The 27,003-nt window shown below is 41.1% G+C and overlaps 1 protein-coding gene across 12 annotated transcripts in view; it reads right to left on the bottom strand.

The window, feature by feature from the left end:
- Window positions 1–27,003, bottom strand: part of NAV2 (neuron navigator 2) — a 696,386-nt gene that overhangs the window by 81,410 nt on the left and 587,973 nt on the right. The window lies entirely within an intron of this gene.

Raw genomic sequence — 27,003 nt, 5'->3', positions numbered from 1 at the left:
GCAAGTAGGGGAGCATTGACTTCCCCTGGTCCAGCAAACTCCCTGGTTCAGGATCTCTCAGGTCCCAACACTGCCAGACCAGGGAGGTCCAACCTGTACAGAAGTTCTCCAGTCTCTTCAGGTCCGCTCATTGCTACCCACCTCAACCAGGATTCAGCATAGAAAACTGCTGAGAGAAAGTGCAGAACTCCAGTGTGCCAAGAACTGAAGTAACTGCCACTCATTGTGAGCTTTCCTTTGTTATTTATAATGGACTGTAAAAGTGCTTTATAAAATAATTAAGGAACAGCTCCTGTCCCAAACTCATACAAACAAACACAGGTTTTCACATTGGCACCATCCCTTGCACCTTGCTTCCTACAAAACTAATCAAAGGCAGCTGAACACACATGGACACTGGGATGTGTGCATACTCCCACAGTAAAAAAGGGAGTAGAGACTAAATTTGGGCTTGCTGAAACATCAGAATTTGCCAACATATGTTCTGAATAAAATCAAATTTGGCAATAAAAGGAGTTAAGTTTGATCACTGGGCGAAAGAGCTGTCCCAAAAGAAGCCAAATCAATGAAGAAATAATGCCCTATCAGGTCACAATTTAAAAGAACAAACACAATAAATCGAAAGAATCCATTTTACTACTTAATTATATGGACACACTGTGCTGAAGATTCAGAGGGGTAGCAGAGTTAGTCTGTAACACAAAAAACAACAAGTAGCACCTTAAAGACTAACAAAACATGTAGATGGTATCATCTGAAGAAGTGGGTCTTGCCTACAAAAGCTCATGATACCATCTACATGTTTTGTTAGTCTTTAAGGTGCTGCTAGACTATTTGTTGTTTTTTAAGTTTTTCCAATATCAGATCAGTAAGCAGTTGTTTTTTTGGAGGAAATGCAACATTTTAATTACCAGTAGTAAGTCCAAGGTTTGTTTCAAGTAAAATGCAAAAGTAAAGGATCCTACTCCTTTACTCAGACAAGTACTTCTATGGCAGCCAATGAAACTTTGCAAAAGTACGAACTACATGCATGACAAAAACATTGCAGATCAAATCCTCAAATGTCACCAAGCAGACTTCACTCTGAATGGCGTGACAACAGCCCCAAAAGCTATTGTTACAGTTCAGTGAGAACGTTCACTCCTATAAAAACAAGTTTCTACTTTTGCACAAAAAGCAAATTAGCAGCGTAAGAATATTACGAAGTCCATACAACAGAGCTTCCTAAGAGAGATGAAAGGTCTGTAATGATCATGGGAAAGATACTGATTTCTATACTAAGTTAAGTGGAATGAAATAATTAAAGAACCACTTCATGTTAGTCAGTAAATGTATGTGTAACTGGGTGAAGCATAGATAAAGTCAGTAGAACACACATATTAAATCAGTTCAGTTCTTGCATATTAAGTTTCCTGTTATCAAATGAAAATATACCTAAGCAATAAAATCCAGATTTTATTTACTATTCTGCAAATACAATGGAATACAGATTAAAAAAGAAAAAAAATCTAAATTCTTAAATTTACTGCACAATTCATCATATATTCTGCCTCCAACGTGTCTACCAGTGTAAAAAAATGGACTAATCAAAGCTGTAACACAGAGATCCTGTTTTTAAAGATAAAAAAAACTTCCTACCTTGTAATATTCCTAGGCCAAAGCATTTCTCCACTCTGTTTCCAATGAAGAGTTCCAGAGAAAGGGCTCAGATTGATTTTACAGGTTGATACCTTCATCGGACTACCATCAAAAACTTTGCTAAAGAATCCAGTTTTAATTTTAAAATATACAGATATTTTAAGAGCTGAGCAAAGCTGTTTTTCAGCAGAGGACTCAACACTTAGCAGTTCTGAAAGACACTAAAAGTAAGGGCTAGTAGAAGGTGATCTTCAAACTCCCCTGGAAAGAAATCTGATCCCTCAACAAAATTAACCCCCGAAGTGCTGAAAGAGTGAGAGGTCAAGACTTTCTGATGGCACTAGGTCATCTGTGAAAAGCTGTAATGTGGTGGCAATGAAGCAGCCAGCTTATGCAAACCTCTAGCTCAGCTATCATAAGATATGGAATAAAAGACCAAGTCAGAATACCCATAATTTTCTACTAGATAGGCAGCATAGTTTGGTCACAGCTCCAACCACTTAATCTGAAAAAAAAACAACAACCCCATATTTCCTAATTTATTTAAATCATGTTGAAAAGTTAGACTAACATTTTCCCTTTTAACGTTTTCACAAAAGACACTCTGATAACACTGAATAAGCACACTTGTTTGTTTACATTCATTTTATTTCAATGAGAATGTAGCAGTGTCAAAAGAGAACAATAGCCATTTCAACTAGTTTATCATAACATATACCGAGCCTTAAATGGCTGCAGTCTAGATAAAACATCTACCTCATAAATCCATTTCTTAGTGACTCTCTCAATTTTCAGTACAAAGCCTGTGTTATGTGTGCCATGAAGAATTATTATGATACTGTCACAAGGTCTGCGGATTTTGTCTCAGAAAAATATGGATTAGTTAATTCAAACCTATCACTGTAAAATAAGGAGTATATCACATCATTTTAAATGAAAAAGAAATGGACAGCTATGTACACTGAATAGAGGAAAAATATGTTATAGTTCAGATTAAAAATAATTTTAAACTAAATTGAAATAAATACAACTTGATAGAATTCTTCCAAAAACTCTGCCATCTCTTAGATGAAAGTATCATTAAAATTCTACTATGGGAAATGATGTTGTTATATTTATTATCTGTATTACACTAAAGCCCATCAGCATTATGCTTGATGCTGTACAAACATAAATTGAAAGCCTTTTATTTTAAAGTCCAGATTCCTACAGTTGCATCCATGAGTGCAGATCCCATGTGAAGTCTTAATGTGGACAGGAGGTTCTATTTACATGGATCTAATTATAGGATCAAGAGAACACCTAATAGGCATTTGTAACTCAATATGGAGAGGAAGGAGAAAGACAAGGATGGCAATAAGAAGAACACAAAAGATACACATGCACTAAGGCCTGATCCAAAGCCCAGTGAAATAAATGAAAAGATTCCCCTTGACTTTATTGAGTACTGATTAGATCAAACCATAAGCGTGTATTTTGGAGGCTACCCAATTTTAGTTGCGTAAATAATTCACATAGACATCATACATTAATGAACGCTAGCTGCTCTGTTTCTATGCAACATAGAAAGTGTTGAGGAATGATTAACTTGGTATTTTTCTAATGGTCATCAATGCCTGTATAACTGATGTGGTTCAGGATACATGAAGTCCATTACAGTACAGCATATTTTATAAGGTGTTCAAGTTCTAACCAGGAAAGAACATGACACATGTGCAGTGTGTTCAGATTATGGGGAGAGGACTTCACTTGAAAAATGGGGGATTTGGGGGGAAATTATTGGGGAAGGGCTAGTAGCACTGCCTATTAATGATACTTCAGAAACCAAGGCGAGGGAAAACACATTGTTTTGCCCATGTTAAAAAAATCTTGATATTGTGATAGGTGGACTGTGACTGGAACTTGGGAGGGATGAAACTAGAAATGTTTGGGCAAGACGACTGGATCTGGATTACTAAGGAGACTGGGGAATTGGGGTGCAGGCAAACTACGACTGGCTGGGTGGGAACACTGGGACTGCTAACTGATGGAGAGAGGAGCCTGGAAGTGGTTGGACCAGGAGACTGGGGCTGGAACTGGTGAGGGAAACCAGGGACAGACTAGAAGTAGGAACCAGGAGGCAGGAACATGGTAATTGGGGTAGAGAGGAGAATGAGATCTGAGAAGGAGCCAGAAGACAGGGGAAAAACTGAGATCTACTAGGCAAAAAGAAAGACTACGAGCCAAGGAAGAATGAGATGAGAAGCTTGAAGAGGAACCAGGGGTCACAGATGGGAGAGAGAGACTGGCTGAGAATTGGGAAAGGGGAACTTCTACTGGCTGAAGACATAGACTTGAGCTTGTCTCAACTAAGACTGTGAAACTAATAATAATAATAATGATGTTCTTGTAACATTTCCAGTAGTTTTTATTATTACTTCTCCCAGCTTTATGGGAACAGATACACTCATTCATTTTTACAAAATAACTTATTCATCTGCCTAAAAACTAGTGTTAGATTTCTAATCTATCTAGGCTAGATTTCTATTATCCAGGTTACTGATGAGTGAGTGTGTCACAGAAGCAAGATGGACAGATTTTCAGATGAAGGGGTCAGGGAGAGGCAATACTGTGCTGTCCTTAGTTTCATCTCTAGAAAAACACCATTCATTCATATGAAAGCCAGAGAGAACAGAATGAAAGAAATCAGAAGACATCTACCACAGTGGATTATTAACCTTTTTAGAGCCTAGATATTCTACAATATAAAAATACTTTTTTTTTTTTTTTTTTGCATTACGGCATATTTTTGATTGAAAGGGTTAAAATGCAAGTGCTCAAAAGGTTCAAAAATACAGGCTCTAGAAGATAAATTGTCCTGCCAAAACCACAAATAAGCAAGTCGCAATCCAAACTTCCCTTTCTATTTTGGAGCCTACATTTTAGTGGGTACCATGTTACTATAGTAACAAAGACGACTGGTTATTTAGAGAATGGTGGATGTGACAATTTACTATTTAGAATAAATACAAATAATCAAAGCAACTTGGAAAAGCATCATTTAACTAACGTTTGTGTTTTAGCAAGAAAAGAGAGGCTGTTAATATAATTTCTTTCTGCAGCTGGACCATTATCTGTATTAAACTAGATTCGTGATGAATAAAAGATAGGCGCACCGCTCTTATGCTTTTTAATGTGTCTCCGACTTGGTGCACAGTCACCCAGTCTTTCACTGCATATTTATATAATGACAAGGCTGGAGGGCTCATTAGCTTGTTGAGGGTTATCCAGGAGAAACATTAAAGCAGTTACAACATGCAGTTATTTAAACAAAATATGCATTATCCATATCCCATAAAAAGAGTGAAGACACTGATGTGCTGTACATGCCCTGCTCCTGCCTCTGCTGATCCCAATGGAAGCAGTCCTTGATGAACAATGTATGTGCTGTCTATTAGTTTTGACCATACAAAAGATACTATGCTGGATAACCAAACTAGAACAGCTCATTTTTCTTTTGTAAGCTGTAATACAAAACAATTCATTTCTCATTATATAGGAAACGCCTATAGGATTTTATAGAAAATTAGAGCACTTCTTTAGGTTTCAGATCCATCCCATTCAATTTTGTATTAAATTTGATCCTCACTACTACATTTTATGATAGCTTTAAAAAACCTATCTGTCTATTCCAGTGGTCCCCAACCTGTGATGGTGGCCGGGCGCCAGGGGGCGTGGCCGTTCGCCTGCCGGGCGCCAGGGGACGGGGGGCGGGGCCCCCCCATAGCCGTGCGTCCCCCCCATAGCTGCGCCCGGGGCCGGCGCCCCCCCCTCCTCCAAGCGCCCGGGGCCGGCGCCCCCCCCTTCCTCCAAGTGGCCGGGGCTGGGGCCGGCGCCCCCCGCCCCAAGCGCCCGGGGCCAGGCCAGCCCCAAGCACGTGGTGGGCGCACACGGGTACCGTGTTGGGGACCACGGGTCTATTCAATTCAATGGGCCTGATTCTCTGCTTTTACACTGACCTATTGTCACTGGAGCCATTCTGTCATAGAAGTGGCATAACAGAGTGCAGAAATCCACATCAGTTCCAAGATGCTAGAGGGGTAAGGTACTATCTTTCATTGGACTGACTCTATTGTTGAGAGAGACAAGCTTTTGAGCTATACAGAAGACTTAATCTCTTGAAAAGGTACTCCAAAAATCACAACATCTCTTTTTGTCCTAGGAGGAAAGTCTGTTTCTCTCACCAATAAAAAGTCGGTTCAATAAAAAGTAGGGCTGTCGATTAACACGTGTTGACGCCTCAGATTAACACAGGGCAGAATTAACACATTAGTTTTTTTAGATTTGTAAAGTAATTTATATTGAATGTATTATATGCCACTTTGAAATTCTTTAGGACTTATTTTTTATCAGACGAGTGAATGAAGAATTAAATTTCATTTTATTTTGAAAACCTCCATATCTGGATTGAAATCAAACATGATTTTTTTTTCGAACCATGATCAAAGCGCTTAAAATCGGCAGTTAGAATGGAAGCCTTGACAACCTTTATTGGAGCATTACAACTATATAATATGCTATGATGTATTCTGAGTGTAATTACCGCAGGGAACGACGATGAAAGGCAGCAATTAAATACCCAGCCCTCGTTTAAAAAACAGTGTATGCTCATGGGGAATAATGGGTCTGCAGGATATATTCTAGTTCCTTTCAGCATCAAATCAAATCTGAAGCTTCAGCCTAGCAAATAAAAAAAATCATAGCATCCAAACTGCTAATTCTCTAAATCCAAATAAAAGCAAGATCATAGTCTTAAGGAATGATGCCGTTTCACTATACACAAAAGTCAGAGCCTCAGCCTTGATTTCCCTAACAATCCCCATTTTGTAACTTTGAAGTAAGAGGGATTTGGCAGCATCCGCCCATGGTATTGAAGATGCAAGGGGGACATTTCATGACTGGTTTTACACTTAGTAATAATCATAGTCTAAAGAGTCAGGAAGTTGAGGAGATTAGTGTGTTATGGAAGCAGTTTATGAAGGTGTTTTTGTTAGAACTTTCAAATAGCAATCTGGTGAGATAAGCTATGAGCAGCTTTACATTAAGCTCTGCTACAATAGTTAAAATTTGAGAGAGAGGTAAAGAGACCCCAGATATTAATTTACCTAAGGAGCAGCTGCTTAGAAAACACTGCAATGTGTCATACATACCTCGTGTAATAAATCACAAAATGGTAAGGAAAAGAGCAGCCAGTTTTGGGGCACATTTTCCTCTTCATGCATGTGTGTAACTTCCATTAGCATTAATTGGAGTTATGTCCATGTATTGAATGGAGATAAAACAGTATGTGACTTAATACATGCATATAAAAAGTAAATCTTTGTTCTGTGTCTCTTTTTTACAGTGCCAAATTTCAAGACCACAATTATAAGTTCACATTCTATTCACGTGAGGTAAAAAATGCATAAGACTATCCCATTTCAAACTCTGTCTTAGACAGCAATATACTTGAAAAATGATTTTTTTTGTTACCACGTCCTTCTCTAATTTGTTACCATGTCTCTAATATTTTTCTCTAATTATTCAGGTTGTACCACTTACCATAGGGTTTGAGAATTACAGTGGAGGTAAAGAGAATAGCAGGATCCCACAACGAATTTAATAGAGACTGTAAAGACACTATGATTCATATCCTGTCCTTTCAAATTGTTATGTAGAGTTGCTATATTCCATTTAGTGCCTGCAGCATAGTTTTAGCTGCATCAATTCCAAGATGTTAGAGAGGGAAGATCGGTAAGGTACTATCTTTCCTTGGACTGACTCTGCTGTTGAGAGAGACAAGCTTTTGAGCTATACAGAATACTTAATCTCTTGAAAAGGTACTCCAAGTATCACAGAATCTCTTTTTGTCCTAATAGGAAAGTCTGTTTCTCTTACCAATAAAAGTCAGTTAAACAAACAAGTAAGGCTGTCAATTAACATTCATTAATGCCTGAGATTAAGGCAGGGCAGAATTAATACATTAATTTTTTAACATACGTTAATCACAGGCATTTCTGCAGTGCTGCCCCATGGAAACACTGCTAAGGTGTTTCAAAGGAGCAGCACAAACTGGAGCTGAAATCACCTGGCGTTCCCAGCTGACCATGGGCTCCATGCAGCGCTGCCCCTTTGAAACGCCACCAAGGCATTTCAAAGGGGCAGCACAGAGCGGAGCCCGGGATCAGCTGTGAAGCACTGCCCCTTTGAAACGCTGCCGTGGTGTGTCAAAGGGTCAACGCTGAGGGAGCCCAGGGGGCATCTGGGGACTCCAGCTGATCCTGAGCTCCCACAGCACTGCCCCTCTGAAATGCTGCAGAGGCGTTTCAAAGGGGCAGTGCTGCACTGAGCCTGGGGTCAGCTGGAGTCTTATTATTGTTTAACAGCGCGATTAATTGCTTTTTTAAATTGCTTGACAGCCCTAATAAAAAGGTGTTACTACTCACTTTGTCTAGTGTCATTTAAGTTACATGAGTTAAGTTCCACAAGTTATGTAATTTAAGTCAATGTAATTTACATTGTCTTATAACGGTGTCTACACTGCACTCTCAACAGGAGATGCTCTTCTATCAACATAGATTCTGCTTCTCAGTGAGTTGGAGAACTCAAGTTGCCAAGAGAGCACTCTTCCATTGACTTAGCATGTCTTCACCAGACCTGCTAAATCAATGAATGCTGCATCAATCGCAGCAGCATTGACTTGACTTGTAGTGAAAACAAGCCCAAAGCAACAAGAATCCCGTGTTTCTTTCACAAGTCACTGTATGGAAGAGGCATTAGAGCCCAAGAACCTATTCAGGGTATAGGTTAATATTTGTTCTGCTGTCCTCTGTACCCTTGGGGGCATGATTTTTCCTGCTTTGGCCCTATAGAGCTCTCTGGCAACAACTGATTTAGGCTGGGTACTAATTTGCTATGGGATTTATTATGGGATAGTTATATTAACAAAATAATTCTGAATATTGGTGAACTTTACAAACACAGAAAATAAAAAAGGATCACTGATATGTTCCAGTCACGTGGTACTTATATGTCAGGTAGGAACTAGCCCAGGGGTGTCCAAACTTTTTTCAAAGAGGGCCAGATTTGAAGAAGTGAATATGCGTGAGGGCCGTCCCCGCACTCTCAGCCCCAAGGCGGAGTGCCCGCAGGGTCGGAGGCGGGCGGAGAGCGCAGGGCATGCCGGCCTCATGGCGGCCCGGGGGCAGGGCGAACCCGCAGCCGAGCGGGGGAGCGGGGCTGCAGACGTGCCCTACAGGGCAGGCTCTAGGACCACGGAGGCCATGGGCGGCGGCGGCCGCTTTTGATGCCCTAAAGAAGCTAATGCAGGGGTGCAGAATCCAAGGCCAGGGGTTAGATGCTACCCCCAGGTTGCCTGGATCTGGCCCCCGAGGCTCGGGACTCCTTCCCCCATTATTGGGGAGCCTGTGCTGGCACTCCATTCTCCCACACACCCTCTGTCCCTCTATGGGGCTGGAGCACACAATCTACTAGCTTGGGCCCCCTCAAGGCTCTGGTGTGAGAAAGGAATGTGGGAGTGTTTCTCTTCCAGTCTGCAGCCACATCAGAGAGGGTTTGGGTTTGCATCCCCTGACTGATTTTTCTGAGAGTCAGTGACTCTGACCCAAAAAAGGTTCCCCACCCCGAGTTAACTTATACCACTATCAATGGTACTATCCAATGCTTTAATGCAAGAAACAGTTTCTTCTCATGAAGGCATAATAAAAACATACTGCAAATACTCAGACACAAAATTTTTGGTGTGAAAGGGCACTGAATATTGGGATATCTATAGCAATGGAGTCTGGGAGTGAAATTCTGGTCTTGTTTTAAGTCAATAGCAAAATTCTTAATGATTTTAAGAGGCCTGGATTTCAGCCTTGCAGGGAGAGACGCAGACAAATGATGTATGTTTGGAATAAGACCAGGTGCTTTGATAATGTCTCTCCAAATTCTGGGAATTTCCTTTCACTAACCAAGCCATTCAAGACAACAAATAAATCGAACAAATAAGACGTGTATGCCTGATGGGCTAGAAACGCCTGCAGTGCAGAATATATGGGAGAAATTAACATTACATTATTTTTACTTAAAGAGTGACTCTGCAATGCTGCCAATGCTCACTTAAATGCTGAGTACACATTTTCTAATGCACTGGTCAATGAATAAGGGTGGCAGAATCTGGCCTCGTGTACATGATTTCTTTCTGTAAGGAAGGACAAAGGGGAAGGAAGGAATGGTCTTATCTTAAGTAAAGCAGTTAAACAAACATTTAATTTTCATTTATTTCTTTAGTTTAACTTGAGTAAATCCCAGGTGACCACGGAATCCAGTGATACTGCTCATATGAATCAAGGGAACAGGACTTGTCCTGAAGTCTTAAATATTATCAAATGTCAAGGCCCCTGAGGCAGGGATCTTGTCTGCTCATACGTGTATGAAATGTCTTGCATATAAATAAAAATATTAAATGTCACAAATAAAATTAGGAATTATCAAGGACAAACAGTGATTTAGCAAATAGAGTTTACATAAAAAGGTAGAAAAATTTAATAATCCCCTCAAATGTAAACGATCAAACCAAGAAAGGTAAATAAGAGAGGCAGTAGAAGTACTGTCTGTGACATGGTTGGGGGTGTGGTGTTTTGGCTAGGGAGTGTGGAGGGACTGCAGCCACTAAGGGTGCAGGGAAAGAGGCCAGGCAGTGGGAAAGGCTGCTGGCAGCGATTCAAGCATGGCACATGGAGAGGCTTGGCTGGAGGGGTGGGAGGGAATGCGGAGGGGCTACAGCTGGTAGGGGTGCAGGGAAAGAGGCCGGGCAGTGGAATGGCTGCCAGTGGCAATGCAAGCATGGCACAAGGCCAGGGCCAGGCCCGGGCAGCCAGCAGTCATAGCATGGTAGCAAGGAGGGTCTGCAGGCTGCGGGGGAAGAGGCCTGTCAGCGGGGCGCGCTTTCTGGGCTTGTTCCGGGCAGCAGCAATTATAGCATAGCACGAAGAGGGTCTTCAGGCTGTGGGGGAGCAATATAAGGACAGATGAGCTGCCTGAAGCTGGGGGCGGGGCAATGCAGAGTGACATGATGACGTCACTCTGTCGTCCCACAGGAAAAAATAATTTATATATGTAGAGAGATGAGCCATCCTTGTCTTCAGAAGCTTTTAAATTTTTAGCTTGATCCCCGAAACACAAAAAGGGTTATAAAAATAGGAGTCTGAAGAAAGAATTTGGAATAAGCATTATTCCTCGTGGAAAGCAGGAGTTATTATTTCAGAATAATCAGCCCCTAATTTAAAAATAACGGGCATGGTAGTATGGATACCCCACTTATTATCTTGAAATAAGGGGAGTTATTTCGAAATAACTCCCTGGTAAAGACCAGGGCTAAGACGCCACAGGACTCCTCACTATTTTTGCAGATACAGACTAACACAGCTACCCTCTCAGATTTTAGCACTATCTGAGTCAGTGCTACACCAGTGCTGCAACATGGTATTGAAAAGGACTGTGTTCTTGAATATACCATCTTTCATATGAGATATTAAATGCCTTACCCATTAGTCCGAGCAGAGGTGCTAACTATGTCCTGGTCAAATCCTAGTTCAGATACCATCATAATGACAGTCACAATTCTGTTAAAAAGCTAATGCATTTCTCTGCAGAAGTAACCTCAATTAAAAAAAGGATAAGTATTAAATCAAGTTAATATCAAATCAGATTGATTTTAATTACTTGGATTTTAACTGTTTAGAAACAGGCTCTATATCCCAGAGGAAATGGTCTATATAATGCAGTCTAGACATCCCCACAAGAAAAGACTTTTTTTCTCAAAATGAACATGAAAGAACACACACACAAACTTTCATCCACTAACATGAGTGATCTCATACATTTCAAAAATAAATCTATGTTCTGCAAATAAAATAAAATAATTCATTTTACCTGCTCAGCAGATGAATGAGCTTGGTGTGCATGTGAGCCAAGAGCAGATTTCTTATTCAGATTATCTTGTAAAATCTTTTCAACGTGAATTTTTGTATCCTTTCCCTTGTGAATTGTCTCTCCCCCCTCTCTCTCACTGTTATCTGCCTGTCAAATCTATTGTCTTTCAAATTCCAAATTCTTGAACAGAATATTAATGAAACGAAGTCAAAATCTCAGATTCCTTCTATTTGCATCCATACTATTTCCACTCATGTTTGGGCAAGAACAGCCCTGAGTAGCCTTTCATTCTATAGTTTTCCTCCAAAAAATTAATTTAAAATCTGATGTGCATTATCTGCCTATAAACAGTGGTTTTAACTGGTGAATGCATTTAAACAAAAGCCTTTTCTAATTCTGCATTTTAATGTCTGACCTTTAGTGACTAGTATCAAAATACTATGGAGTCTATATTCCTGTCCTTTTGGAGTTGTAAAGTCTTAATGAAGCAATAAAAGAACTCTAAGCTCTCCAAATAAAGCATTTAATTTAAAATAATATTTGAAAAGTGTGTCTGATCAGGAATAAGCCACAAATGAAGCTCCTTTATTATCCCATAAACATCTGGTATAAATTCAGCACTTCCACATAAGAACACTCCTGACTGTTACAAAGAGAATTCGTCTGTAATAACACACCCAGTCAGGGCCTTCAGATCATTTGGAAATATTAATGGCCCTTTCTCATCATACTATTGCAGTGAAACCATTTAGGTAGCTAACATATCAACTTAAAGGAGTTTTACTGGAAAAAACCTCAGCCGGTACGAGTGGAATTTTCGACAGGGTAACGTTTGAACTTTAAAGGATCAGTAAGATGAAAACTTATCTTCCAGAACTTACAACTGCCCACAAACTTGCTCCCCTTTCCCTGCACATGCACATAGCCCCCAGGAGCACAACTGGAGCCTATGGGCAGTATTTGTGACCATGGCCGGGGAGGGGGGTGGTGGTGGTGACAAAACACCTTTCCCAGGTTGTGCTACCCAGTACACAGACTGAGCACTTTAGCAGAGGACTTGGCATGGGTGAAGAAGTGCTGTAGACACAGTGGACCAGCGTCATTCCATTGTAAGGGAGGGAGCAGGATTTGGGGAGCAAAGGGTGAGCAACAGGAACTGCAAAGTCAAACAGAGATGAGATTGGGCTGGCATAACAATGGCTTTCATGTCAGTTCCTGACTATGTATTGAGTACTTGGCTACCACAGTGCTGGGCCCAGTTTAAAAATTTATATACAACAGAATAGGGATGTGTGGGCTGAAGCAGGGATAGCAATTTTGCAGCTACTTGGATCACCCAGGAGCTATTCGCTCTAGGCAGCTCAATGAGGAGGACTAGCCTGATATTGCATATGTGGCTATGGAGTAGCTTCACTAGTGCTTCACAGCAGGGTAGCTGACAGCCTCCGCAGGCCCCTGGGCAAGGTGTGGGGGAGGGAAGAAGGGAGCGTGGCCAGTGGCAGCCAGCCCTCAGCGCCACCCAGAACACAGCACCTCTCCACCCCTCCAGCTCTAGCGTGGCACACATGGCACTCCCTGCAATTTAAAGGGCCCGGGGCTCCAACCACTACTGCAGCAGCAACAGCAGCGGCCAAAGAGCCCCAGGCTCCTTTGAATGGCCAGACCCTGGGGCATTTGCCTCCTTCGGCCCCCATCAATGGCTCTACTTCATTGCCTCACAACGGGAGACTGTCCTCTTTCGCTCCCCGAGATTCTCCCCAGTACACAGCCTCATTGTCCCCATTGTACACTTCCTTCTTAGAAATTAATGTGTCCTTTTTTCCCCAAAAGAGTGTGTTGTTTTAACAAAGGGAGATACCATCATGAAATCAACATGTTAAACAACTCTGCTGTTATGTTATGGACGACACACACTGCACAGGTATCTGTAGACACACGGGGCAGTAATAGCCAAGATAGTATTAGGCAAGCTATTGTATTTAACAGCCTTATTTTCTCTGGTGGTAGAATTATTTTGGAGATTCTGATTTTCTTTTTAAGGAATGACTTACCCCAAATTTCTGTGCCCTGGAGGGCATAATTGTTACCTGATATCTGAAAAGTTAATCTGATAATGAGTTGTAAATTATATTCTTTCAGTTGCCTAAAAAGTAAGTATTTCCATTACATACACCTTATGAACTATGTTAAATATTTAGTCTGGAGTGTCAGATGATAAATCTCAGATTTTCCCCCAAGATACTGGTTTTTTTAAAATTTCATTATAATCATTCTTCTGACTGCAGAACTGAGGATCAGAAAGCTGAAGTAAGTGAAGTCAAAATACTATCAGGGCAACCTATATTTCGAAATGCTGATAAATATTTAGACACCCAAAAGGATGAAAAAGTCACTCATGCTATGTTCAAACAGGGAAATAATATTGTAGAGGAGCTCTGTATGTCTTTCTCTGCTAGTGACCCTTTCTTTTAAAATAATGAATTACTTTCAAACCCCAGTGTTGCAACTGCTTTAAAAATGAGGCTGGCCAACATTTGCCTTCATATCTGCTCACACAATAGTTACAAAAAAAACTGATTCTTAATCCAGGAAGTCGTGCTTCTCCCCATGTTGTTGATATACTACTTTTATTCACTCTAGCAGAGGAAACAGTGACTAAAGAAGGCAGAAAAGGAGACATAGCCTAGACAGAGACAGGCAAGGTAACACTGTAGACAGCTCTGAGAATATGGATACTCAACTTCTATTCTTTAAATTACCTGCCAAAACTACAAGCTTCTACAAAATGTAGATAATGGGGACTCAAACTCATAAAGTAAGTGGTGCATAAGTGCTGAATTTTGTTTTTTCTCTCTCCTGCATTAGAGTGAATGTCATCCTTAAGAGTAAGCTTAAAACCAAATGGTCATCAGTATCAATGGACAGGCTTCATGCAGAAAAGTAACAGAGAGGTAGACGTGTTAGTCTGATTGTGGTAAAACAAAAAAAGCAGTCATGTAGCACTTTAAAGACTAACAAGATGGTTTATTAGGTGATGAGCTTTCGTGGGCCAGACCCACTTCTTCAGATCATGCAGTCATTTTTGTGCGATATTATTTTACGGTTTATACATAATTTAAGAAGCACCAAGATAGTTTTCAGACAAGCAGGGAAACCAGATTCATACTGTCAGGCACTTTCAATCAATGGGCAAATTCCTACTTAACTTACTCAGTGATGTCAATGCTACTGCTTGTCTGAGAAAAGTGAGAAAAAAATAGACATTAAATAAAAAACAATAAAATGAGGAATGATAAAAGTTCGTGAGCCACAACACAAGGCTGGGGAAGATAAAACAGGAAGAATCATATGGCTGGAAGAGACCTCAGGAGGTTATTGAGTCCAACCTCCTGCACAAAGCAGGACCAACCCCAACTAAATCATCCCAGCCAGGGCTTTGTCAAGCCAGGACTTTAAAACCTCTAGGGATGGAGATTCCACCACCTGTCTAGGTAACCCATTCCAGAGCTTCACCACCCTCCCAGTGAAATAGTATTTCCTAATATCTAACCTAGACCTCCACTGCAACTTAAGACCATTGCTCCTCGTTCTGCAATCTGTCACTACTGAAAACAGACTCTTCCCATCATTTTTTGAACGTCCTTTTAGATAATTAAATGGATTCCTTAAGGATTCCCTCCATGATTTTTTTGGAGACTGAAGTGAGGTTGACTGGTCTGTAGTTCCCTGGACTGTCCTTCCCTTTTTAAAGACGGACACTACATTTGCCTTTTTCTAATAGTCTGGGACCTCCCTCCATCACCACGAGTTATCAAAGATAATAGCCAATGGCTCTGCAATCACATCGGCCAACTCCCTCAGCACCCTCAGGTGCATTAGATCCAACCCAATGGATTTGTGTATGTTCAACTTTTCTAAATAATTCTTAAAATGTTCTTTCTCCACTGAGGGCTGCCCACCTCTTTCCATTACAGCGCTGCTTAGTGCAATAGTCTGGGAGCTGACCTTGATCTATGGAGATGGAGGCAAAAAAAAAGCATTGAGGACTTCAGCTTTTCCCACATCATCTGTCACTAGCTTACCTCCCTCCTCCAGTAAGGGTCCCACACCATTCCTGATCACCCTCTTATTGGTAATGTGTCTGTAGAAACCTTTCTTGTTACCCTTCACATCCCTTGTTAGCTGCAATTCCAATTGCACTTCGGCCTTCCTGATTACACCCCTGCATGCTTGAGCAATATATTTATATTCCTCCCTAGTCATCTGTCCCAAGTTTCTACTTCTTGTAAGCTTCATGTTTATTTTTAAGCTCACCAAGGATTTCACTGTTAAGCCAAGCTGGTCGCCTACCATATTTCCTTTTCTTATTGCCCATCGGGATAGTTTGTTCCTGTGCCTTCAAAAAGGTTTCTTTAAAATACTGCCAGCTTTCCTGTATTCCTTTCCCCTTCATGTTAGCATCCCAGGGAATCCTGCCCATCAGTTCCTTGAGGGAGTCAAAGTCTGCTTTTCTCAAGTCCAGGGTCTATATTTTGCTGCTCTCCTTTCTTCCTTTGGTCAGGATTCTGAAATCAACCATTTCATGATCACTGCTGCCCAGTCTGCCACCCACAACTACTTCCTCCCTGTTTGTCAGCAGCAGGTCAAGCTATGAATGGCCCCTGGTTAGTTCCTTCAGCACTTGTATCAGGGAGTTGTCCCCAACATTCTCCAAAAACTTCCTGGATTGTCTGTGTACTGCTGTATTGGTCTCCCAACAGATGTCAGGGTGATTGAAGTCCCCCATGAGAACAATTGTGATATGGAAACTTCTGTTACTTGTCTGAAGAAAGCCTCAACAACTTCATCCACACGATCTGGTGGTCTATAGCAGACGCCCACCACGACATCACCCTTGTTGCTCCTACCTCTAAACATAACCCAAAGACACTCAACAGACTTTTTTTCCCTGCTTTATACTGGAGCTTTGAGCAATCATACTGTTCTCCTACATACAGTGCAACTCCTCCACCTTTTCTCCCCTACATGTCCTCCTTGAACAGTTTATACCCCTTCCTGACAGTGCTCCAGTCATGTGAGTCATCCCACCAAGTCTCTGTTATTCCAATCACATGATAGTTCTTTGACTGTGCCAGTACTTCTAATTCTTCCTGGTGATTTCCCAGACTTCTTGAGTTCGCGTACAGACACCATAAATAACTAACTGATTGCGCTACCTTCTCCATACGAATCATGGGTCCTCCTCTGTAACACCTTCTTCCTTGTGTTTCTTTGGTATCCCACTTCCCCAGTTACCTCAGGGTGTAGGTCCCTGTCCCCCAACAAACCTACTTTAAAGCCCTCATCACTAGGTTTGCAGGCCTGCCACAGAAGATGTCCTTCCATCTCTTCGTTAGGTGGACCCCATCTTTCCCTAGCAATCCTTGACCCTGGAACAGTATCTCATGGTTGAAGAATCCAAAGCCCTCTCTCCGACACTACCTGTGCAACCACCCACTTACTTCCAATGTAAATGCTTGCTCTTTAACAATTTTTGGTGTTGCATAATCCTTTAAATTGTTTTAGATTCATTATAGTCAAAGTGCAACTGCGGAAGCACTTGGTACCAGAGATGAAATGTACCATGGACTTATTCATAAACTGTATGATGTACTTTTTTACCCTCAGAGGGCTCCTGTCAGAGCATTCTAGAGTCCCATACACTATCTGTGCTTTCACAAAATAAAAATGTGCAATAATCATTAATATCTGCTGATGCTTTATAATTAAAAAGGCAAAGCAAAGATTTTAGTAAGGAGAAAAACCAGTATTGCGGGTTATGTGTGCAGTCTAATTAATATACAGGTCATCTGCAAGCAAACCACATTACTAAACAAATTGTCTATTAACATAATAAGTGTTTATAAGATGCAACTCGAGCAGACATGTTGCAGAGGTTTAACATCCTTTCCTTAAAAAGCACCAAGTTTTATCTCTTTTCCTACACATTCTTTTCTTGATGATTAACTGCACAGAACACAGGGAGCCACCCTTCGGTGCCTTTGTCTAAAGTGAGAACTAGTGTATTTAATTTCCCACAGGCACCAGATCCTGTTCTATGCACAGTGGAGTCACTCCCAGGGTACAGTAAACCACAACATCATTGAACTGCAGACTGCTTAAAGCTAACTCATTTGGGTAATTGATACACAATTACCTAAATTATATCTCTACCTTTTCTTCCAGACTGATATAAAGTTACAAGCAGTTACATTTTTTCTTTAGCGCAATAAAAATACCATTATTAACACTAATACTAATAAATAATGTGAGCTTAGCTATGCAAGATCACAAGCCCTTTTAAATCATGCTACCCTTCTCATCTAAAATTGTATCCCTGATTAATTTAACCATTTAATTACTTCAACAAGGAATTGCTGCAGACACATTCATTTTATTAAGTGGTTTTGAACAAAGTTCTCAGTTTTGTTAGCCAACTGCTTCCAGAAAGATCCTATACCAATGATTTCTTGGTTGATGTCTCACCCCTCCCCTTCCCATTTTGCAGAAGATTCATATATTGTCTGTTCTACAAGAACCTTATAGATTCTGTTGCATTTTCAGAAGAGTTGAGGTTTGCTCAACAGTCTCTTATCCAATATTTCCCTCTCCTGTCTCACACTCCTTGAGCTTCGAGCTGCATGTTTGTTATCTTTGTATATCTCTACACTGAGTCAGTAATTCTGAGATCTGAGTGGCTACATCTTCCACTCTAGAAACAGCTTGCTAAGCAATAGTGAAGAAATTGTTGAATTATGGGCAAGACTGATAGCACTGGCAATACCCATTAGAAGACCAAGTTGTTAGTTTCTTACAACTTTGTCAAACTTGAACAGTATTAAGGAGGGAAATGGAACGGAGGAAAATCAGACCCCAGAATTTCAATCTGGCACACAAAAAACAAGGTGTCATACTGTGAAAAGTAAATAATTAGTGTCACACTGTGAAAAGTCTGGATGAAGTGACTTGCTCAGCATCACACAAACCTGCAGCAGAGGTACAGAGAGAATCCAATTTTCTACAGCAGCATTCAACTGCCTGAATCATGAGATCCTCCTTTTTCTCCCTGTAATCCCCTACCTTAATCTCTATACACCTTCCAACCTCTGTAATAAATGAAGCGGGGAGGATGGGGGTGGGGAGAAGAGAGAATCTCCTTCATTAAACAACCCTGATTCAGCCATAAAGACTCTCTAATAATGCACACATACAGGGAAGCTGAATTAAGATTCTGGCATCTCCTAACTTTGGAGTCCTTGACTCTGCAGCCTACGGGTACGTCCAGACTGTAGAGTTTTTCCAGAATACCAGAGGTATCCCGGAATAACTGCCACATTCAAGGAATGCGTCTGCTCTTCTGAAATTTTTTTGGAAGAGAGGGCATGTTTTTTCGGCATCCCTATAAACCTCGTTTTATGGAGAAGTGATGTTTTGAAAAAGGGGTATTTTCCAACATTTGGCCTAGTGTAGACAGGCCAAATATCAGAAAAGCCTCTTCCAAAAAAAGAAGCGGAAAAAGATATGCAAATTGCAGTTTGAAATTTGCCTATCTTTTTCCAGAAGAACTGTGTAGTCTAGACACAGCCTAAATGTTCTCTTAATGTTGGTTTTCTTGGGTAATGTACATATATGGCCAACTTCAGCCTTACATGGGTATTTTTAAATAGGAGACTAGAAACTTTAGGCATCTGTTTCCCAGTTACACAAAGGCCCCTTTATACTACTTGCGAAGCATAAAAGAGGCTTAATGAAGTAATTTATCCCCACTTTAAGTCCCTAAACTGTCAAAGCCTTTTATTCCCTGTTGCCTTTAAAAGGGGTTTGGAAATAAAACCCCCAGAACATGGAGGCCTACGGTTGCCAGACATCTGATTAATGCTGGGTTGAAAAGCGACTCTGGTGGTTCCAGACCCTGCACCCTTAACCCCCTCCTGCTCTCCAACTCCTCCCAGCTCTGAGACTCCTCTTGTGCTGAACCCCTTGGTCCCTGCCCAGAGCACACTCCTGTACCCCAAATTCCTCATCCTGTCCCCATCCCAGACCCTGCACCCCCAGCCAGAGACCCTTCCCACACTCCAAACATCTAAGCCCAAGCCTACACCTATGTCCCAAGCCCCTCATCTTAGCCCCATCCCAGATCCCACACACAGGGCTGGATTAAGGGGAGGGCTAGCCGGGCACCTGCCGGCACCCCTTACAGCTGCCATCAGGCACCGCGTGCCCAGGGCGAGGGACCACACGGTGCCCCTTAGAGCTGCCATCAGGTGCCATGTGCCCGGGGGCCTCGCGGCACTCCTTAGAGCTGACATCAGGCGCCACGTGCCCGATTGCAGCTGTAAGGTGTGCAGCGCGCCGGGGGGCGGGACCCACATGTGCCATGCCTGGGGAAGTGACGTGCATGCATCATGCACCCACTGCCTGGGGCACAGGAATGGCTCGAGCCGGCCCTGCTCGCACCCTCAGCTGGAGACCCCTCCTGTGCTCCAAACCTTTGAATCTCAGCCATGTGCCCCCTCCCTGTACCCCAAGCCCCTCATCCCCAGCTCCACCACAGAGTCCACATCTCCAGCCAGAGTCCTCACTTTCTCTTGCATCCCAACTTCCTGCCCAAGTCTGGTTCAGTTTTCTGTAAACAGAAAGCTGGCAGCCCTATGTCTCCCTCCATCTGTATCTCCACCTGCACTTTCTCTTTTCTCTGCCCCACCTGAATTGTAGCACAATACAGCCACACTACTGATACTAACTGCAATGGGCAAAGAAGAGAGGTTTCACACTATAGTTGGGGGAACGGTTATAAATTAATGCTGAAAAAGCCTAATCTCTGCAGGATTACAGTGGTCAGTCAATGTGTTGGAGAGTAAGCATCTGTTCAGCCCTCTCCCCACTTTCTTTGTGGTCAGTGGAAGAAGAGGAAGAGGTTTGGACCTTTAGAAGGAAAGATGAAATGTTACTGCTTCAGATTGAAACTGTTTCCTATGAAATTTAAAAACAATTTTCATAGACATTTTCAGTGCTGTTATGTCTTGTCAAGGTTATTACATAGCATAGAGAGAGACCATTCCAGACACTAACATATGGGCGCAAGCTCCAATTTCTTGCAGCCTATTTTTAGACATGCTCTACATAAGCTCACTTGACAGATGAATGTGTCAACAAATCTGTTACTCTCGTTACACCTGATTGATAATATTTTACACTTCAGCACTGCCAAGGGATTACACCAGCTATTGGAGAAGTAAGGACTTAACTCTATAAGGGCTATAAAAGGAAGTATATCTTCTTTGGAGCAATAAAAAATGGAAGATGGTCATGTATTAAATTATTTCAGGTAGTACCTGTTATTAGTCTATTCTACTGAGTGGTTTAATGGAGAATTATCCACCTTGCATGGTACTCAAAAATTGTGCTCCTGACTGGCAAAATACTTCATCCTATAAAATAGCAAGGTAAGATGTTTTAATAATAGATTCATATTAATATTTAACTCCCTTGGGTTAAATTTGGAAAACATGTCTTAGATCATCCAGTTCACCTCCCTGTCAACATGCAATTCTTCTGTAATATTTTGCTCAGTTCAGATTTGCAATACCAAGAACTAGATCTGCCACCTCTCCCACTTTATGAGACTATTTCACGGTTCCCTAAGTGTCAGGGAGTTTTCCCTTACGTTCAGTGTAAATGTTCCCTGTCTCAATCTGATTCTATTACTCCTAGATATAACTATGTGGAACAACACTAAATTATGATGTGTTAGTATCCTTTAAATATCTGTCAACAGCTATGTCCTTCTCCCACTTTCCCACCCATCTTTACTTAGCCAAGTAATAAGCTATAAATTATGTTTGGCTGTTTTAATCTTTCCTTCCTCAGCAATCCTTCCTACCATCTGATGATTTCTGAAAATGCATAAAATGCCACAAATGTTTTCTACTCTTTATAGCAGCAAGTCAATTCCCAACATCGAGTGGATCTCTATCCTAAAAGGATAAAACCTATAGATTCTATCAGTAACTACTATTACTCAACAAGAGAAAACATGTTCAAAGTGAGGTGTAAATTCAAACATCTGTTTAACAGAAAAGGCTTGGACAGCTTCATAAAATAGAGCAGGGCTACTCAACTTTGGAAGCCACAATGATATTCACAGCACACGCCAAGGGCTGCAAATTAAGAGTGGTTGCATATACATGCAAATATATGTAAATAGCTTCTTTCACACTAACAGGCATGAATATAAAGATTAAGCCTTAAGCCATGTCACCGGACCCAAACATGGCCAGTGTGAGCCAGTTAGCACCTCTCAGGCTCTGCCCACAAGGCTAAGGAGTCAGCGCTACCCACAATGCCCCGGCACTCCTGGCACCACCTCTCTGGGAGCCAGAAATGCCAACTCCCTGTATCTGTTCTAGCCAGCCCATCCGCTTGCATCTTTCAATGCTCACGCCACCTGGAAGATGCCTCGCCGTTGTGAAGCGTGTTCCCGATGGAGGCTATGTTCAAAGGATCCCACCCACAGACCACGTGTTGAACCCCACGTACACCCAAACCGCACCGTGGCCTGCAAACAAATGGGCCGCATGCAGCATATGGGCAGCATGTTGTGTAGCCCTGAAATAGAGGCAGAGTGATCTTGACAGTTTTTAAGTAGGGGCTAGTGTTCAAATCACAGGGGGCTGCATAGAAGATGGTGTGGAGATGGAAGGGAAAAGGAACAGTGAAACAGCCAGATTGGACAGAATGGAGGAAGTACCAGGTGAGATGGGAGGGGACAAAGGAGTTGCTTTAAGCAATCAGGGTAGAGCCAGGGAGAGAAGATAACACACAATAAGATTCATGTGAAAGAAAGATAAGTTTAGCAGCCTCATGTTGAAGTGACCATAAAAAAATGTAGGAGCAGATGATGTAGCATGGTAAACAAATGATTGGGACACAGATAAGCAGGGGAGAAAAATCAAGCAACAGGCAGAAGCCACTGAAGACACTGAACCTACATGTGCTCTGAGCCACCGAGTGTCTACTTTCTAAATATTGGGACTATGAGAAAAACCCAACCCTTCTCCACAGCAGTAAAGAATACTATTTCAGGGTGCATCTACACTGCAGGACTTAACTCGAAATAAGCTACGCAAATTGAGCTACATCAATTGCATATCTCATTTCAAAATAGCTTATTTCGAAATAGGGAGTGTCTATATAGCACTTATTTCAAAATAGAAAACTGTTCTTTTGACTTCCCTTACTCTTTGTACAATGACGGTTACAGGAGTCAGAGCAAGAAGTCCTCCAGCTGGACAGTATTTTGACATTATTTCAAAATAACTGCCTGCTGTGTAGATGGGGTTATTTCGGAATAGCGCTACTTATTTTGAAATAGTGTTGCAGTTTAGACAGACCCTCAGTGTGCCACTAATTACAGTGTAACTAGCGCTATTTTTAAAAAAAAAACAAAAACCAAACAGCAAACCATAGAGCTGGCATATTAGATGTCTTGAGATACCAGGTATGTGTAAGTTACAAACCCAGAAATTTTACACCAATTGTACTCAGACAAGCAATGCTCACCCTAACTCCAATTTGAAGACAGAAGTAGTGTTTGAACTTCATCCAACACGAGGATGTTAGTATCTATCAGTTTGATTTCTGATTTTCCTTCTTCCCTTTTCTGTGTTTTCATTACTGACTATTCTACCAAAAATATACCATCCTTTCACATCCAAAATAGTTTTTCAACTTCATATTTGTATGCACTTGGAGTGTAGTATTAGCCAGGCAGTTTGTTTCCTCTAAAAGTCAAAAAAACAAACAAAACAAAACAACAAAAGACAAGGAAGCATCGGGGATAGCTGAGTTAGTCTATAAAGTACTACCAGACCACTTGTTGTTTATTAAGTTTATTCTATAAAGACTAACAAAACATGTAGATGGTATCATGAGTTTTCATGGGCACAGCCCACTTCTTCAGATGTTCAGTCATCTGAAGAAGTGGGCTGGGCCTTCGAAAGCTCATACCACCATCTACATGTTTTGTTAGTCTATAAAGTGTTACCAGACCATTTGTTGTTTTTTAAGTTTAACAAAAGACAAGTGAAACATGGAACTGCATGCATGAAAATCAGATAACACCAAACAGGCACTGATACATAGTTTCAAATAAATGTAAAGTACAGCCAGGAATGTTGTTATGAACATTCCTGGTTGAAAGTTTCATGACAAGAATAAATCATCTATGATAGACCATGAAGGGAATGGTCTGATAGAGCCACTTGGAAAATTTAAAGGAATTTCATGCTTCCTCATATCCAAACTGATTAATTAGTTGATGCAAATTAAAAGTAACTCAAAACTACAAAATAATTAGTGACGATGAAATTTAAAGTTAAATTTAGAGAATTAAGATAAAAAATTACTTGAGACAGATGAGAGCATGCAGCAGCACAACAGTATCAGCTGAACTGAACCGTTTTCAGTTAGAAATGAAAAGTTAAGCAGCTTTAAAAAATTTTAAACTCAGGCCTGGGCCTTTGCTCAGATACTATTCAAAGGTTAGAGTTCCAATGTCCAGTGTGATCCTCTGGCTACTTATTGACCATTCAGAACCTTGAGTGTGGCCTCCCATAATGAGATAGTTCCCTGAAGCTTGTTGAGGTCTATACCTATTTTATAATAATATAACTCCATTTACTTCAAAGGACTTATTCTCTAGTTACCCAGCTCTAAGCTAAATCAGATCCAGGTGCTTTTTTTTTTTTTTTTTTAACTGAAAAATGGAACAGAATCAACTACTGCTAATAAAAATTAAGTTACACATCTTCCAGTAACTGCCTTGACAAAGATTTTCCAGGGTCATGATATGTAATTATTAATGTACACACACATATATATATAAGCAATGTACTTACAAATATTGGGTGGAATCTCAATGCCTGTTGATGTGGTTATACAGTGCCTAAACCCCCAGGCTGTGTCAGCTATAATGTCCTAGGCTTCAGGGTGGAAGGAGCAGAGAGGCTACTTATTCTGTAAAATCTGCACTCCTCTGTGGGCCCTTTATAGCAGTCCAGCTGCCAGAGGGAGGACCCAACGTTAACTAGCTCCTTTCCCCCCCCCCCCTCTTCTCTCCCCCTAAATGCTGAAGGCAGAATGCTGAGTATCTGAGGGTAGGACGGAATATATAAAAAAACCTGGGCTATGGAGAAATCCATTTGTAATTATGGGCAGACATCATACATGCCAGGAGCTGAAATCATGGAGCAGCAAATGCCTTTGAGGGTGACATGTGGAATGAATCCTTTATAAAAATGCAGCTACCAGGATGGGACTTTGCTCAGTGGGACTTTCTTTCCTGATGGCCACAAGAAGGAACCTTCTGCCACATCACTGTTAAGATGTGGCAAGGCAGGGATGCATGTTCTAGATTGTGTGGCCTATTCAGTTTTTCCTCATATTGATCAGGCAGGAAGAAATTCATTTACTTCCCTGGGAAAAAAGGAAAGTCTCCTTTAAAGATACTGTCCAGTAGATAAGCTGCCATATACAACATCTGATAGAAGTGACTATTTATGAAATATGTAACCTTTTAAATATACAGTGATTGACTTCACTGGTGTGTAACCCTTGTAGTTTCTCTTGGACATTTAGTGTCCTAATCTCAAGGATGATTCTTATTCACTGAACTGAAGCAAGTAAGTTTTGGTGCAAGTCTGGAAAAGGAGATACAAGAGCCAAAGAAACACAGCAAAGAAGATGAGACAAGCTTATGATGGGTATGGACTGTTTTCTATATAAACTTTCAAATAATAAAATTATTGTAGAAGTAGTCACTGTGCAAAATGCCAATCTCCTGACTATGGAGATTAATTTTGTTTACTAACAAATGAGATGAAATTATACAAACTGAAAAGGTATTTGAGATATAAAAATAACTGTAATTGTCATCCCACTCTAGTGTAGTACACAACTGTGGACAATTCTACTGAAAGGCTTATTGCACTGTTCAAGTCAGGTAAATTAGAAATCATAAAAGTATATTTTCAAAAAGTGCTCTATGGACTTTATGCTGCACTTTCCTGATTGATCATCAAAGAGAGTCACATGGGTCACAGCATGTGAAATGAGTGGTCAGTCTCTATCCATTTTCTAATGGAAAGGTGCCCCCACTGCAAAAACTAACAACTTTCTTAGTCACTTCAGCAGGGAAACCAATCAACTGCATGGGCATCTCACCCTTAAACACAGCCCTTCTCTGACAGCAGTAGCACAGATGGGCAGAATATGGGAAAGTTTGTACTACTATCACCCAAGTTACACCTGACAATCGCTAAAGACTTCTGTCTCCTGAACCTTTCTTGAGCACTGAGTTTAAAGGGGAAAAAAAAGTCCTTTGTGTGGTGCATCATCAAACTACCAAAAATGTAACAGTTCAAAGGAGTTATAGTGTAGGGTAACCTTTTAAATACGAGACATTTAAGACTGAATGAAGAAGAACCCACCCTCAGCCCCCAACTCTCTTTATATTTGCTTTACAGCCATACAGCTGCTTCAAGCTGGTGAATTAGCACAAACATGTGAATCTGTTTTTGACATTTGAAACCCATCTGTTATTACCTGTATCATCTATTCAATCTCCAAATACTAGACTGAGAAGTTACTGGAGTAGGTCAGTCTTGAGACTATGTTGACATTGTTGCTATTAGACACAAACAACTAAATAACAGGGTCTGCACTGTGTCAGTGAGCATTTCACATTCTTCGGTTCGTCATGCAAAGCACAAAAGCCCCTACTATAGGTTAAAACGGCCCTTTGTATCAGCAAATTGTTTACTCTTGGAATGCATGCTTAATGCCAAGAGCACTTTTAAAAGAATTTGTATACAACAGAGAAGGTAATGCTAATTCTACGCAATGGCACTGGAAGTATCAAGGGTCAAAATGTCAGTGACTTCACATAGCCTCTAAATTTGCATCTAGCTCATGATACATGCGCAAATACATGCTAACAGACAATGGAAAAAATACTTTAGGAAAATTAAGCATATGTGTAGCAATGTAAGATTAGTCATGCTGTATCAGTCTAGCTGTCAACATGGTTTTACAGTCTGCTTCTATTGGAAGCAAATACTCAATACCTCAAAAAAGGCAGGAGTACTTCCTAATGGTCACAGGTAAGACTTGTGGGCTTCGTCTACACTGGCATGATTTTCCGGAAATGCTTTTAACGGAAAAGTTTTCTGTTAAAAGCATTTTCAGAAAAGAGCGTCTAGATTGGCAGGACGCTTTTCCACAAAAGCACTTTTTGCGGAAAAGTGTCCGTGGCCAATCTAGACGCGCGTTTCCGCAAAAAAGCCCCAATCGCCATTTTCGCGATCGGGG

Source organism: Pelodiscus sinensis, chromosome 4 (assembly GCF_049634645.1).
Source record: "Pelodiscus sinensis isolate JC-2024 chromosome 4, ASM4963464v1, whole genome shotgun sequence".
Classification (NCBI taxonomy): Eukaryota; Metazoa; Chordata; order Testudines; family Trionychidae; genus Pelodiscus; species Pelodiscus sinensis.
This window is presented reverse-complemented; position numbering and strand designations above follow the sequence as displayed.